Genomic DNA, 17,773 nt, shown 5'->3' with positions numbered 1-17,773 from the left:
AACCTCTTAGCTGCCAAACAATACGAACCTATATATTTATATACATGATGCATAAAAAACGTACAGGGAAGCATGCTACCCACCTCCTGACAAAGAGGTCATGGACTCAAAATGCAGAATGTGACATGCACTTTTTGGACCTGGCCCATGCAGGAATTTGTTTTTGACTAATAATGCATAGTTCTTACAATGGTTTTGTTTTTCTTCTTTTTTCATGGGATGGAGGAGAAGAAAATAAATACTTATTAATTGAAAAAAGGGTTAAAAGAGCAATATAAGGAAGTTTGGGGAAAGCTTGTACTGACAGCTGAGGAGGGGAGGGGGTTTGGGAAGCATATACCCTTTTGACGTACCTTGACTTCAGGGTGATTGGTGAAGCTTGAAGGGGAGGGGTCCCAAAATTGGTCTGTCTGACTCAAGAAGTGGCAACAGTGATGTTGACAAAGATGATGGTGACGGCTGACATTCATATGATGCTTTCTGGGCTACACAGTGCTTTCTCCCTTCCTCTGTGGTCACTCAGCTATGCAAGAAGAAAGTAAACACCTCAAAGATCCATGATTTCCTCTATGTGAACTTGACTTCCACTGAGGCAGATAATACCCTTCCATGCCTCGGTTGACATCTTCATAGGTTATTGTGGCCAAAAAGAAAAAAAAAAAAAAGAAAAATCCATCACTCAATGGGTGGCCAGTCATCTAGCGATGAGCTCCCCCAAACTGAGCTGACTGATGATGCCTTGAAAGGCAGCAGACACACCCAGCCCATCCCTGGGACTGCACCTAAGGCTTTTTTCATTATGGGAAAACTCAACCCACCCTCTGCTCTTCTGGTATAGCTTTCTAAAACCCCAGGATCATCTCCACACCACATTGAGGCATTGTCTGTCCAGCACTATGCTAGACACTGAGGGAGATTAAAAATGGTGATGTCACAATTCCTGCCCAAATAATAACAATAATCATGTTGTTATTCAGTCCTTTCAGTCACATCTGACTCTTTGTGATCCCATTTGGAGTTTTCTTGGAAAAGACACTGGAACAGTTTGCCATTTCCTTCTCCAGCTCATTCAACAGAAGAGGAAACTGAGCCCAACAAGGTTAAGTAACTTGTGCAGGGTATCACAGCTAGTAAATTAAGTGTCTAAGGCCAGATTTGAACTCAAGATGAGCCTTCCTGATTTCAGACCTGGTACTTCAAGCACTATGGCACCACCTAGCTGCCCTGTAACAATAGTCGTAATATGTATAACACTTCAAAGTTTGCAGAGCCCTCCTGGATATTACATTCTAGAGAGAGGAGTAAGACTCAGAAATAACACCATATTATGGTAATACATAATATTACAGGATAAGTTCATTAGAGAGTTTCCAAATGAAAGTGCTATGTGAATTCAGTCAGAGGCAAAGAAATAGAACTGCAAATGTTGCTGTCACTATATGAGGAAACTGAGTTTCAGATAATTTAAATAACTTTGTCCCATAGCCACACTAATTTAAATTAATTGTCCACCATCTGAAATAATGAAATAGGATAGAATTGCGTGTATCTATGTCCCCATACAATGCTGGGAGGTAAGTGCTATTAAGATCCCCATTTTACAGATAATGAAAATGAGGCTAGCAGAGATTAAGTAACTTGCCCAGGTTCATATAAGTATGCCAATAGGGCAGGTTTTGAACTCAGATCTTCCAGACTCCAAGTCCAGTAATATATCCATTGTGCCATCCAGCTGCTAAACAGCATGAAACCTGTACATATGAAGATACACACACACACACACACACACACACACACACACACACACATGCACACATGAAATGAATAAAAAGTGAATAGATTGGGGTATACTACTCACCTCCTAACAAAGGCTCAGAAACAGCCGCACCAATTTGCCCACTGTCTGGAGTAGGATGTTAACAGAGAATTACTGTTCCCATTATACAGATGAGGAAATGAAGACTAGCAAAAGTTAAATAACTTGCCCACATTCTGAAGCAGTGGTGTAAGATACCATTCCAAGAGTGCAAGCATTGCTATCCCTACTCTACAGATGTAGAAACTGAGGCACAAGGTGGTTAACTAATTTGTCCACAGTCATAAGGCGGAAAAGTGCCAGAGCTGGGACTCAACCTTGCATCTCACTTTGCTAGGCACTTCACCTAGTTAGAAAGCCTTCACATTTCCAAGGGGGCACATTCTCACCATTACTATTTAGCCAGCCTATGGTTCCCAATTTGAGTCTATTCAGTAACCATTATCAATGCTCTCTTTTCTGGAATCATACACAGTCTTGTAAAATCAGAGCTGAGTTTGTGCCACTTCTCCCTCGGCTCTCAATTATTCATAATTAGCCAGTTTGTGTCTCCAGTGATTCACCCCTTATGTCACCTTTCAAGTACCCTAGGTTCATCACTCAATAATATGTAAAATCCTTTGAACCTCAATAGTCTCTTTAGTGATTACTCTTCCAGGCACATGTCAACAAGTACAAATGAAATTAATGAGCTTGGCAGTGAGAAGACCACACTTATTGACATTGTGATTAGGCAATCACAAAGAAGAGGGTGGGGGTAACCTGAGGCTTAACTCCTGGAGGTCTCCATTAATTCAACCAGATGATGGAAAGAGAAAGTCTTCTGCATGCATGCCTGAGCCAGTCATGTCTTTGGGTAGGTCTTTGTGTGAAGGAAGTCAAGATCTGTGGGTCATAGGCATAACCTAAGAAGCACCTTCCTTTCCTGCCCCTCCCCACTTTAAAAAAAAAAAAGGAAAAGAAGCTTTGGGATTTAGAGATTGAATAAGATTGACCAAATACTTGGAAGTCACAATAGAAATGACTCTTTAAAGGTTGTGGCTGTTGTTGTTTATCCTTTCTCAAAGAGGACCATGACATCAGGAAGATGATGCCATGATTTGCAAGCAAATTGGATTTCATCAAGGCAGTGCTGTGTAAAGTCACCAGCCTCACTTTCTCCTCCAGAGCTATCTGAGTCCAATGGCCAGATATAGATCAGGACGCCTGGAGACTACTCCCATTTAAAGGTTAGATTGAGAGGAAAGACTGTAACATAGCAGGTCCTATACTCCAATTGAAAGGCCAATGACTTTTGACCCTTTCCAACTGGTCACTCTCACCACAATTGCCACCATAGGAAATTAAAATCATAGATCTAGGGGCAGCTAGGTGACGCAGTGGATAGAGCACCAGCCCTGGATTCAGGAGAACCTGAGTTCAAATCTGACCTCTCACACATAACACTTACTAGCTGTGTGACCCTGGGCAAGTCACTTAACCCCATTGCCTAGCCAAAAAAAAAAATCTCATAGATCTAGAGCTGAAAAGGAAAAAAAGGACAAAAAGTGGAAAAGGAAAAAAGGAAAAGTGGCCATAGAGTCCAGACTCACCTTCATTTTAGAGATAAGGAAACTGAGGCCCACAGAGCTTGTGATTCCCCCAGTGTCACAAACACAGGACAAGGATTCAAATTCAGGCCTTGTAAACTCTTTTACTGCACCATATGACCTCTGATTTGTCATCTAGCATGGCCCCTATTTTTTTATAGATGAAGAAACAAAGGTACAGAAAGGTTAAATGTCACATAGCTAGTAAAGAATTCCAACTCTCAGTCTTCTCACTCTAAATCTTGTGTACTTTCCCCTGGGCCACACTATCTTTTCCGGACTTAAAACCCCAGAGTCGTATTTGACTCATCCCTCCTGTTCAACCCCTACATCCAACCAGTTGACCCATCTTGTCATTTCTATGTCCATACCTCCAGTTTCCTTCTCTCCATCCATCCTGGCAACTCCCTAATTCAGGCTCTCATCCTCACTCCCATGGCCTACTGTAATAGGATCATAACTGGCCCCTGCCTCTCTCTATCACCTCCAAAACACCTTCACAAAGTTGCAGTGGCTCCAAATTTTTTCTTCAGGATAAAATACAAATTCCCAAGACTGGCTTCTAAGGTCCTCCATGATCTATCTTTCCAAGCCCATTACTGCCCTTTATACCTTTCATACTCCAAACAAACTAGACTCTTCCCCAAAATAAACATGTCATCTCCACCTCCATGAATTTTCACAAGCCAGCTGCCCTGAAGGAATGTGCTCTGTCTTCATCTCTCCTTAGAACGCTTATCTTTTTTTAAGAGGTAGCTAGGTGATTGACTTCATACAGTGTTGGATTTGGAGACAAGAAGACGTGAGTTAGGTTTATATTTGGACAAGTCACAGCCTCTATCAACCTCAGTTTCCTCATCTGTAAAATGGAGTTAATTATTAATAATAATTTATAATTGAAATAAACAAGTATTAACAATTATAATAAATGTATATGAAATAAATTAAAATTTTCTGTTAATTAAATTAATAAAATAATTAAGCTTAAAATATTTAATTAATAAAATAATTAAATAAGTAATTATAAATAATAACTCCTCGCAAGGCTGTTATGAGACTCACATGATATAACAAATGTAAATAACTCCACAAACTTCAAAGAGTTCTATAAATAGCTATTATTATATATTTGTCTTGGTATCCCTAGTATCCAAATGCTAAGTGGAACAATGGAGAGAATGCTGGCATGGAGTCAAGAAGACCTGAGTTCAAATCTGCCTTCAGATACTTAGTAGCTGTGTGACCCTTGGCAAGTCACTTGAGCTCTGTTTGCCTCAGTTTCCTCATCTGTAAAATAGGGTTAATAATAGCACCTACCTCACGGGTTGTCATAAGGATCAATGAGATCATTGTACTTAGCACAGTGCCTGGCACATAGTAGGTTCTATATGAATATTATTATTAGCATTATGTCAGGGATTTAATTGCTCTTTTAATTGATTTGAACTTAACTTGTTTTTTAAGGCCTTCAACAACCTAATTCTGATCTACTCAGCTCAAATCCCCCCTCTGAGATAGACCTTTACAGATTTTCTCCTACATTTGCATGGGAGCTCCTTGAACAAATGAACAGTGCAGTGTCTGATACATATTTAAGTGCTTAATAAATGTTTGTTGACTGACTACTTTATTTTACACACTAAACATTCTGGCCTGGTTGGATTACTAGTTCACCCAAACTTGTTTCCTGCCTTGGAGCCTTTGCACTAATTTTCTTTGTGCCTGGGGAGCTCCATGAAGCTTTTGTTGTTATCGTTCAATCATTATCAGTCGTGTCCAGCTCTTTGTGACCCCAGTTGGGATTTCCTTGGCAGAGATATTGGCATAGTTTGCTATTTCCTTCTCCAGCTCATTTTACAGATGAGGAACTGAGGCAAACAGAATTAAGTGACTTGCCCAAGGTTATACAGTTAATAAGACTCTGAGGCCCAATTTGAACTCATGAAGAGTCTTCCTAACTCCAGGCCCCACACTCTATCCACTGTGCTACCTAGCTGCCCTCCCCCACCATGAAGACTTGCTCATCGTAAATTCTCTACAAACATTTCTCATTAATGAAAGGCTAGGACTTAACCTATCATCAAGATATTCTCAAGCTCACATCTCCCTGGACTCTCAGGAGTAGAAGTCTGAAAGGGTTAAAGCATCCCTAGGCTGTAGGGTCTAGAGAAAACTCACCTTTTAATGACTCTAGAATTGTAAAAGAGCATTGTTCCCACTTCTTCGCTTAATACTATACATACCTAAGCGAGCAATTTGTGGTTCAAATTCATATCCTACCAGTTGGCTTTTCATGTCAAAAATGGCAGATTTTCCTCAATTTGTCTCAATTCCAAACTTTGATGCCACAAAGAAAGCATTTGAGACTGAGCTCTGTTCCCCTTCCAGGAAGGTAATCCCCAGCCTCTAGGAAAGGAGAGTTATTTGGCTTCCGGTCTTCTCAGTTACTGCATAACTACCACATGTCTCTAATTTAAGGGCATGTTAAAAAAAAAAAAGAAAAGAAAAAGAAGAAAAGAAAAACTAGCAATTATGAAAAGAAATGAGCTATAGCCTTGGGTATCTGTCATGCCATCAGCTTATAGTCTTGAATGCTTGTTTAATTGCCATGAAAAATGTATACCAGAGTACAAGGCTGTTACACCTAGCTGAATCCAGTTACATGCCAAGTCACGTGAATTTAGCCTTGCAGGCATCATCAGCCATCCTAAAACGGGATTAAACAGCAATGCTCAATTGAAATTTGTTGCAGATGCAAGAAACATCAGGGGAAAAAATGAAAAACAAATTCCAAGTTAGGAGGTTTGGAATAGAGGCAGGAATGAAAGAAATGAGAATTTTGTTCTAGCAATGGCTGTTAATAAAATCAAAGGAATCAGATTTTCAGCAGGTATAGGAAATCTGGAGAATAGCTGTGCTGATGGAGACTAAAAACTGAGGCAGGAAACAAATGGAGCCCAGGAACATTGGTTTTCTCTTTGAGACTGGCTGAAAAGCTTGAAGCTCTGTAAGCGCAGAGAGCAAAGCACAGAAGGAAAAAAATTCTTTCATTGTCTCTGATGGGAATAAATCTGGAATCCAGTCTTCTCTTATGTACACCTCAACACCAAATATATTAACAAATTAGAATTGGGGAGGAAATACTATACCCTATTCTTTGTGGATTTTATTGTGTCTTTCAAATTATAAGCTTAGAGGGAACAAGATTAAAAAAAAAAAAAACACAAGGTGCTCCTTGACTGTTCAGCAGCCCTCAAAGTGCCTGCCACATTTATTAACCAGTTAGGCACTGGACATCCACTTTTCAAGAAAGGGCAATAGTAAAAAGTGTGTCTGAGCTTTGAAAAATGAAGGAGTGAGACATTTTAAAATAGTGTTAAACCAAAGGACTAAGAGTGCTGAGGATTCTTCTTCTCTCCCCTTCTTCTTCTCCCTCCAAAATTATTAATACATGGATGCCGTGAGTGCCTGCATGCATGGCCGTGGTCTGATGCCGGCAGAGTGTGAAGAGAGAAAGAATCACGGGCCAGGTGGAAGATGTGAAGAACAAACATCGTTTATTGATCTGAGGGCTCAGGCTTATATAGTACTGTATCAAGCAATAGTAACATTATTTTCCATAAAAAGCACAAACCTAATTAAGTGATTGCCTTACTTCCTTGTACCTTGTCTGTTACATTCTTTCCTGCATCCTGTCCTGTACCCCATCCGTTTCCTCCCTTCCTGCATCCTGTTCTCAAGAAACAGAACAGGGGGGTGGTGAGCCAACATCCTGAGTTTCACAGCTGTCGGGCTTAGTACAATCTATAGGTAAGGCCCCGGGCTGGCCTAAGCCCTCCAACTCCCCAGAGCTGGCCCTCTACACATGAAAAAATACTGAAACCTTTCTCATACACTTACATATATGTATATATACTCATATATAGATGTAGATATAGATATAGGCATCTATATATGTTTATAATTGGAATATATCTATATATGGGTATATTTTTGGGATAACCGTCTCATGGCACATGCTACACACATACACACACTTATAAAAATAGACATATCCATAGAGATAGATACATAGATAGATAAATACATAGATAGACATGGCAGCTAGGTGGCACAGTGCTGGTCCTGGAGTCAGGAAGACTCATCTTCTTGAGTTCATATCTGGTCTCAAACTCTCAATTTACTAGGTATGTGACCCTGGACAAGTCACTTGAACCTGTTTGCCTCAGTTTCCTCATCTGTCAAATGAAAGAAATAGCAAACTACTCCAGAGTCTTTGCCAAGAAAACCCCAAATGGGGTCATAGCAACAATAGATAGATAGATAGATAGATAGATAGATAGATAAGATACTCAGATGGTTGGACAGAAAGACAGATAGATAGGTAGATAGATAGATAGATAGATAGATAGATAGATAGATAGATAGATAGATAGAATCTACTTATTTATCTCTCTAGGTCTCTCTATATAGAGATGGATGTATCCCTATACATACATCCATATATGGATGTGGGTGGGGTGTGGGTGTATGCTGTGCTCAGAGCAGTCATCCCAATTCCCACTTTAATTGGCTAGTCAGGTCTCCAGAGTTTTGCTACTACACCCACCTCAGGACTCTAAGGGTAGTTCTGAGGGGTTAGGAATTGTTTTTCCAGTGCTATGGATTATGGGCTCCCACCAATGTACTTTCACCCAAGATTATCAGTAGAAATCATTTAGGCAGCCAGATTCTTTAGCTTTAAGAAAGGAGGATTCACCATATACCAAAATAAAGTCAAAATGGGTTTATGATTTAGATATAAAGGCTTATACCATAAGCAAAGTAGGAGAGGAAGGAATAGTTTACCTGTCAGATTTATGGAGAACAGAAGAATTCATGACCAAACAGAAGATAGAGGACATTAGGAAAAGTAAAATGCATAATTTTGATTACATTAAATTGAAAAGTTTTTGCACAAAGCCAATGCAACCAGGATTAGGAAAAAAGTAGAAAATTGGGAAAGAATTTTTACAACTAGTGTTTCTGATAAGGGACTCATTTCTAAACTACATAGAGAATTAAGTCAAATTTATAAGAAAACAAGTCATTCCCCAATTGATAAATGGTCAAAGGGTACAAACAGGCATTTCTCAGACGAAGAAATTAAAACCATCATATGAAAAAATGCTCTAAATCACTATTGATTAGAGAAATGCAAATCAAAACAACTCTGAGGTACCACATCTCACATCATATTGGCCAACATGACAAAACAGGAAAATGATAAAAATGGAGAAGATGTGGGAAAATTGGAACACTAATACATTGTTGGTAGAGTTGTGAAATGATCCAACCATTCTGAAGAGCAATTTGGAGCCCAAAGGGCTATAAAAAATGTGCATACCCTTTGACCCAGCAATAGCACTGTATCCCAAAGAGATCATAAAAATGGGAAAAGGACCCACATGTACAAAAATATTTATAGCAGTTCTTTTAGTGGTGGCAAAGAATTGGAAATTGAGGGAATGCCCATCAATTGGGAAATGGCTGAACAAGTTGTGGTATATGAATGTAATGGAATACTATTGTGCTATAAGAAATGATGTACAGGCTGACTTCAGAAAAACCTGGAAAGACTTGTATGGTCTGATGCTGAATGAAGTGAGCAGAACCAGAAGAATGTTGTACACAGTAACAACCAGGTTGTGCAATGAGTAACGTTGATAGATTTAGATAGACTCCAAAGTTCTCATGATGGAAAATGTTATCTACATCCAAAGAAAGAACTATGGAGTTTGAATGCAGATCGAAGCATACTATTTGCTTTTTTTTTTCTTTTGTTTTGTTTTGTTTCCTCTTTCTGGTAGTTTCTCCTATTGGTTCTAATTCTTCCTTACAACATCACTAATGTGAAAATATGTTTAATAGGAATGTATATGTATAGCCTATATCAGATTGGATGCTATCTTAGGGAGGAAAGGGGAGAGGGAGGTGGAGAAAAATTTAAAACTCAAAAGCTTATGGAAGTGATTGTTGATAAATCAAAATAAATTTAAAAATTTTTTTAAAAGAAAGGAGGATTAATTAAGGTGATATATTTGATGGAAATGTCCCCCTAAAAGTCTAGACACACTCTTGCACAATTACCTACAAAGACATTGGCAAAGTGACCTTAAGCTTAAAGAGCACGTAGGCAAAGGGGTAATTCACAGCTCCTATTCACTGGAATTCCTTTTCTCTCCTTTGTGGGGTGTTCAGGAAGTTTCCTTAGGCAAGTCATAGTTACTTTGCTAGAATCTTTGTAGGGTTGTGAATCTGTGTCCAGTCCATGGCTAATAATACAGAAAATGCCGCCAGCTACTGCTGTCCTGGAGAACAAAACAAGAATGATAATGGGGAGATGGAAAGTCTAAAAATCCTCAAAACTCTAAAGCTCACAAGGTCTTCCTCCAGCCAGGTGGGGGCAGGGAGCAGACACCACTTCAGTCCAGTTCCACATTACCTCTCTCATCTGCCCTTCTATAAAAGCCTCTTAATTAATTTCATTGCATCCAATCCATTCTCCACACAGCTGCCAAAGTGATTTTCCTTAAGGACAGGACTGACCATGCCACTTGCCTACTCAATAAACTACTGTAGTGTCCTATTACCTCCAGGATCAAATATCAGCTCCACTGTTTTGTTCTTAAAGCCCTACACAACCTGTACCCAATCTATCTTTTTGCCCTCATGATATGTGACTCCATTTCCTTCCCCCTGTGATCTAGGATATCTGGCCTCCTTGCCATTCCTTACACAAGACACTCCATCTCCTATCTCCATATATTTGCCCTGGCTCCCTCATTCCTAGAACATGCTCACTCCTCACCTCCATCTCCTTCAAGACTCAGTTCATGCACAGATTTCTACATGAAGCTTTTCTTGATCTCCCCCCACTATTAGCTTTCTCCCTCCCTGCATTCCCTTGTATTTGTTTTGCATTTATTATGACTCTACATATTTTTGCATATGTTGTTGTCCCCATCAGATTGTAAGTTCCTTGAAGGAAGGGATTTCTAAATGTGGTGGGTTTTTTTGGGCGGGGGTTTGTTTTTTACTATCCCTAACACCCTAAGCACCTAGGAGATGCTTAAGAAAGAACAGAAGGCATAGGTCCTAGACCAGGACCAGAAGCAGGAAGGAGAAAATTACCTAATGGATCTTCTTCTATCTACTCGTTGGCCGTTGATGGAAAAACCCTTATTGAATCACCTTCCTTTGTTGTCGCACCAAAGCAGGCCAACTTCATGCATAATATAATGGTTCAGATCCTTAACAGACTCACACAAGTACACTTCCATCTGCTTTTCATGGCATCGTGAAATTGATCCATAGTGGGGTCCCATCTTGGCCCAACAAATCTCTGCAAGGAACACTTTGATTTTCTTTGCATCCACCACGACTATATCCATTGTAGGTATGCTTCTAAATCGACAAAATAAAGAAGAAAAAAAAGACCAAAGTTCTGATAGGATTCATGTTCTCTAACTTGTCTAAGACCTAAAGTCAACCCCAATCAAATCTCATTATTTTTACAAGGATTTGTAAAAGAAGATGATTGGGAACTAAAAATTCACTTTTACTTTCCCGGTGTCACGACCCCATTCCTCTAGCTCTTACCCATAAAACTGGAGTCATAGAATCCTGAATCAAAAGCTGGAGGAACTTCAGAGGACACTGAGTCCAAATGCTTCATTTTGCAAGTGGAAACCTGAGGTCATTGGGGGTGAAGTGTCTATCAAAGGTCACACAGGTAGGCATTGCCAATGGTGGGGTTTGAGTTGTTCTGCAGTATAACTCTCTTTCCACTGTAGTACATTTTTTTCTATACGTTCTCGGCCTCACACATCAGGGAATGTTTGATGTACCCTCTTTCACTTCCAAACACTTCCAATATATAGGCAAACTGAAATAGTCTAATCTCTGCCCAGCCAATCGGTGAATTGAGAGCAGTGGTAGCAATGGAATCAAGCTGCCAGTAAAGGCAATAATACTTTTAGTTCCTGCCTCATAGGATTATTGATAGGATCAAATAAGATAATAATTAAAAAGAACTTACCTTTGTAATTGTCATTGTAAAGAACCGTATTTGGCACATAGTAAGCGCTATACAATAGCCAACACTAGGGGGCCCTGGAGTCAGGAAGACTCATCTTCCTGAGTTCAAATCTGGCCTCACACACTTACTAGCTGTGTGACCCTGGGCAAGTCACTTATCCCTGTTTGCCTCAGTTCCTCATCTGTAAATGAGCTGGAGAAGGAAATGGCAAACCACTCCAGTAGCCAAGAAAATCTCAAATGGCTTCATGAGGAGTCAGACATGGCTGGACAGCAACAGAATGCCAATACATATCAGAAGGAGAACTTGAATCACAGTCCTCCTGACTCCGAGTCCAGCTTACTATCTAGTAGGCTATGGTAGATCCTACTTTGCTCCTAATGCCTAGATTAATGTCTTACCTTATATCAGAGGCAGGATGGATGTCTCAAATTCCCCGCCCGCCAGTCCTGCAGGCAAAACTTCCCAGTGCAGAATAAAACAGATTAAACCGCAATTGAAAAATATTTATCAAAATAAATAAGAATACAACATATGTATTGTTAATTTACATCACTAGCGTGGAAAACCCTGGACAAAACATTTAACGAGTGCCTCAGGCAACTCTAAGATTAGACGACAAATTGAAGATCGAGTGCCAGATAACTTTGGTAGAGGGTGTTTCCTCACCAGGCATCCTCTAGATCAATAAAACAGGTTTTTGTTTTGTTTTGGTTTTTGTTTTTTAATGAAAGAGGAGGACAAAGAAGAGTGAGAACAGAGTAGGGGAAAGACCTTGAGGTAAAAACCCAACTAAGCATCTCTGAAAAGTCCAGTGTCACGGGAAAGTAAGAGATGGTGACGACTCTGAAGAAAACAGAAATCAAAAGCCTTGAAGCCACATTTTCTAAGCTTTCTCATCTTTCCATTTGTAATCTCCAATGTCCCAGGTTAAGCCTATCTATTTTATTATGCAGTCACTTGAAGATCCTTATTTGAAATGAAAAACAGCAGTAATTCTGGAATCAGAAGACCCAAGCTCAAGCCCCAGCTCTGACATTTGTTTATATGCAAAATGATAGTGTATGTAATATTGTGTAGTTTATAAAACACCTTACTGTCAGAACGAAAGTTCTGATGGGGTTTTGAAAGATATAATGTGACTTCCATCTTCTCCACCTTACAAATGCGGAAACTGAGCAGCAACGATTTAGGTGACGTATTCATGGTGATTTTGCATATAAACAATTGTCAGCGCCAGGGCTTGAGCTGAGGTCTTCTGATTCCAGAATCACTGTCATTCCCTCATTCTTGCATATTTCGAGTTTTGAAAGGACAAGCAAATGCAGGATGCTGGAACAATTCACAATCCGACCAAACAAGTTCAAAACTTGGCCCTAAAATCAATTGGAATGGGAATTTAAAAGCCAGAGATAAAAGGGGACAGAACACAATAAAATAACTGAATTTCAGAGATCAAAGCAAAATCAACAGGAGGGGAGGGAAATACATCCTGAAAGAAAACTGGTCAAAGTGCATGCAGATAATAGATTCTAACAGCCTCTCTAAGAAACAGGGAACAAAGATTCCTTCCATTCTTTAAGCATCTTCTTTAACTATCCGCAGAGTCATTTCTTCTAAAGCTTGATTGCCAATTTGAAGCTTTTCCATGGTCTCCATGGCTTTGCATTTCCTTTGCTCACTGTCTCACTGTGCACTGTTCCTCATATCTCCAGGGTTAAATCGCTTCTCATTAGTCCTTTCCACTTAACTTCAGTTAGCTGCTTCAAGGTGGGTGGCCCACAATGCCTTGTATCCTCCCAGCCTTATGGAAGAAATCTGCCAACCAATCTGCCTATTCTAGTGTGTCAGGGATGATAGAACTCAGAAAAGCCACCTCAGGCAAAAGGAAGGATGGAAATAACATGACTTCCACACGTCCATAAAGGACTCATCGATGACAGACCCAAAAGAGTCCAGCTGTTTCTATTCCTGATTCACCTCACAACTTATCCCAAGTCAATTGCAGCTTTGGGGTTGCCCACTCAGAGGGGGGAGAAGGAAAATTTGTATCTGTATCTTGGGGTTTCAATACTGTGGTGGATCCTTGATCTTGCAGAATCTTGGAACTGGAAATGGCCACAGATGTCATCCAAGAATCTCTCAAAAGATGTACCACAGGTTTGCTAATTGTGCTGCAAATTTCTGAACATTGTATCCTTGCATATAAAAGAAAATTTTGGAAGATTTAGTTCAATATAAATTTTACTTACCTAGAATTTATAGCATGCTTAGTATTCGCAAAATAATTACAACCTATCTATTACATGTATGTATGAGCCTCAGAATACAGCAGACCTTGAACTTGTGAAGAATTCAACAAAAATTGATGATGCTATTGAAGGGAATCTGCATATGCATAAGTCTGTGGAATCTAACATACTATTGTTGTCTTCAACATTCATTACACCATGATTAGTCAAGGTAAAGAATACCACGCTGAAAGAAAGAAAAAAACAGTTTAGAACCTCTAATATAGTACAACCCACACTAAACAGTGTTGGTTTTTGTTGTTCAGATGTATCCAACTCTTTGTGGCCCCATTTGGAGTTTTCTTGGCAGAGATATCAGAGTGGTTTGCCATTTCCTTCTCCACGAGGAAACTGAGGCAAACAGGGTTAAGTGACTTGCCCCAGGTCATATAGCTAGTAAGTGTCTGTGGCCACATTTGAATTCAGGAAGATGGAAGTCTTCTTGATTCCAGGACTGGCACTTTATCCCTATAAAAGGTCCTCTGGCTTTTCACTTGAAAATATCTAGAGAAAAAGAAAACGCACTACTTCCTCAGGCATCTCATTCTGTTTTCAGAGAGCTCTGATGGTTAAGAAATGTTTCCTTACATCATGTCAAAATTTGCTTCTTTGTATCTTGACCTATCACTCCTAGTTCTGCCTTCCAAGGCTAGGCAGAAGAAATCTAATCCCTCTTACACGTGATAACCCTTTAGTCAAATGGCATCTATTAAGTACCTACTATGTGCCGAGCACCATGGTAAGCATTGTGGGCATAAAGAAAGGCGAAAGACAAGTCTCTGCTCTCTAGTAGCTCACAGTCTAATGAGAGAAACAAACGGGGAAGTGTTCTGAGTACAGTCATGCATACAAGTGTCTCCAAAAAAAATGGTATTCTGTATTGGGATTTTTTTCAGTTTCTATTTTTAAGTAAATTTTAATTGTTATTGAAAAGTAAGTTGTTATATTAGTTTCTTTGCTATGTCTGATGAACCAAAAAATGCTCTAAATGTTGAATATTCAATAATAAATGTTTACCTTAAAAATAAAAATTTTTAAATCAATATTTATTTATTTTTAACATTCCTTCTTTTAAATTTTAATTTGCCCACATCTCACTCACAAAGAAAATAAGCAGTCTAATATAATATGTACATATGAAATCATGCAAAATATATTTCCATGTTAGCTATATTGCAAAAAAATAAAAAGCAAGAAAAATAAAGAATGTGAGAAAGCTATACTTCAATTTTCACTCTTCAGTTTGTTCTCTCTCTGGAGGTGGATAGCATTTTTCATCATGAGTCCTCTGGAATTGTCTTGGACCATTATGTTGATCAGAGCAGCTAAGTCTTTCAAAGTTGAACACCCTTACAATACTGCTGTTACTGTGTACAATAATCTCCTGGTTCTGCTCACTTCCCTTTGCATCAGTTCATACATGTCTTCCTATGTTTTTCTTAAACAAACCTCCCTTGTCATTTTTTATAGCACCATTGTATTCCATCATAATCATATGCCACAACTTATTCAGCCATTCCCAAATTGATGAGCATCCCTTCAATTTCCAATTCTTTGCCACCACAAAAAAGAGCTGCTATAAATATTTTTGTACATATAGGTCCTCTTCCTTTTTCTTTGATCTCTTTGGGACACAAACCTAGTAGCGGTATTGTGGGGTCAAAAGGTATGCCAATTTTGTAACCCTTTGGACAAAGTTCCAAATTGTTTTCCAGAATGGTTGGACCAGTTTACAACTTCATCACTTGTTAGTGTTCCAATTTTCCTTCATCCCCTCCAACATTTGTCATTTCTAATAGGTGTGAGCTAGTACCTTTAGAGTTGTTTTAATTTGCATTTCTCTAATCATTAGTGATTTAGAACATTTTTTCATATTACGATAGATAGCTTTGATTTCTTCGTCTGAAAATTGCCTGTTCATATCCCATATCAACTGAGGAATCACTTATTTTTCTAAATTTGACTCAGTTCCCTATGTATTTAAGAAGTGAGGCCTTTATCAGAGAAACTTGCTGAAAAATTTTTGATGTTACTTCATTGTCTATGGTACATTTTAGCAAAATGTAGTGGGAAACAAATACTTAACAAGAGCTGTCATGGTCCCCTAAATCTTCTCCAGGCTGAATAACCCCAGTTACTTCAACTAATTCTTGCTTGCTGTGATCTCTGGATGTTTTTCAGGTTACCAATGAACTCACTAAAATGTGGTGCTCAGAACTGCACACAGTGCTTCAGATGTGGTTTGACTGGGACACAAAAGACAGAGGGACAGTCATTACCTTCCTATTCTTAGATACAGCACCGACCTTCATGTAGTGTATGGTGACATTAGCTTTTCTGGTGACCATATTACCATGTTGACTCATATTGAACTTGTACTCCACCACAACTCCCCAATCTGTTCTAGATGTCCTATTTTTCTTGCAATTTCTTTCCCATGTTGAACAAAAGAAGTTAATTTTTTGAATCCAGGCACAAGACTTTGCACCTATTAAATTTCATCTTGCTATATTTCAGCCCAGTATTCTTTCTTCCCAAAGCCTTTTAAAGTCCTTACTCTATCATTTAATGTCTTAGCTTTGCCCTATCCCAACTGTTAAATAGCATGGAAATAATTATAGATCCCTAGGTCACTCCACTACAGTCTTCCTTTTGCTTTGACATTGAATCATTATTTATTACTCCTTTGGGACTGAATATTCAACCGGCCCACATCTAGCCACTTTTTCCCCACAAGAATAACAGGAGAGACTGTTAAATGTTTTGCTAAATATAAGTAACAGCACCAATATAATAAAATTGACATTTATTTATAGATTTATAGACTTAATTTCAAAGTAACATTTTATAGATTTATTATAATACTATTCAAATTAGCATGGCACAGTGGCTCTCTAGCCTGGAGTCAGGAAGACCTGAGTTCAAATCCAGCCTCAGACACTAGCTTACTAGCTATGTGAACCTGAACAAGTCACTTAACTCTGGTTGCCTCAGTTTCCTCATTTGTAAAATGAGCTAGAGAAGGAAATGGCAAAATCGTTCTAGTGTCTTTGCCAAGAAGACTCCAAATGGGGATCATGAATTGTCAAATATGACTGAAATGGCAAGTAGCAATCAATCAATGCCTTTGCATTTATTGTCAAGGTATAAGGTGACTTATTTGGGGGGACCTTGTCAAGTTCTCCATAATATTTCTCTATTTCTTTATCCTCTGTAACAGATGCTGCTGTAAAATTACAGGTATCTTCTGGGTGGGCCCCTTCCCTGTTTTCATCATAAGCTGTTGTTTTCGGATATCGAGAGTCCTCTGGGCAATGAGTAGGAACCAGGTCAAAGTTCTGGCTAAGTGAAGGAATGATCAATCCCTCCCGCCTCAGAGATCTGTTGAATATAAAAACACCCTCTCCCCATAGTGTGGAAATAATATACTTAAGTTAGTCAGTCAATAAACATTTGTTAAGAGTCTACTATGTGCCAGCAACTATGTTAAAGTGTTGGGGATACAAATAAGAAAAAGAAACAATCCCTGCCTTCAAGGAGCTTACATTGTAATGGGGAAGACAACACACACAAAAAAAAGGAAATTGAAAAACTGGAGACCATAGAGAAGGTACTCGCCATAAGGAGTTCAGAGGAGTGCAGGCTGAAAAATGAAGACATCGTTTGCACGGGTGACCGACCTCCTCAAATTAAGATTTGGGAAGGAGCTCTCTGTTCTCTCCTGGGGGCAAAGGGTACTGAGGAGGTATGAGTTCCAAGACTGAAGTGACCTCACAGGATGAAGAAGCTCTTGAGGCATGATGAGGCATGATGGAGAAGTCAAGAGGCCAGATTCCACCAGATTCCACCTTTATTCACCCCTTGCCCTCGTAGAGATGAAACACGGTTGCCATTTCCCCATTACCACCAATATGTCCCCACTCAGGGCCCAAGGACTATGTAGTTTCATGCTGACACATGTCTTCACATCCACAAACAGAAGGAGCAGTTTTAAGTG

This window comes from Phascolarctos cinereus, unplaced genomic scaffold, assembly GCF_003287225.1.
Source record: "Phascolarctos cinereus isolate Bilbo 61053 unplaced genomic scaffold, phaCin_HiC Scaffold_9;HRSCAF=440, whole genome shotgun sequence".
Classification (NCBI taxonomy): domain Eukaryota; kingdom Metazoa; phylum Chordata; class Mammalia; order Diprotodontia; family Phascolarctidae; genus Phascolarctos; species Phascolarctos cinereus.
Note: the sequence above shows the minus strand (reverse complement) of the source record.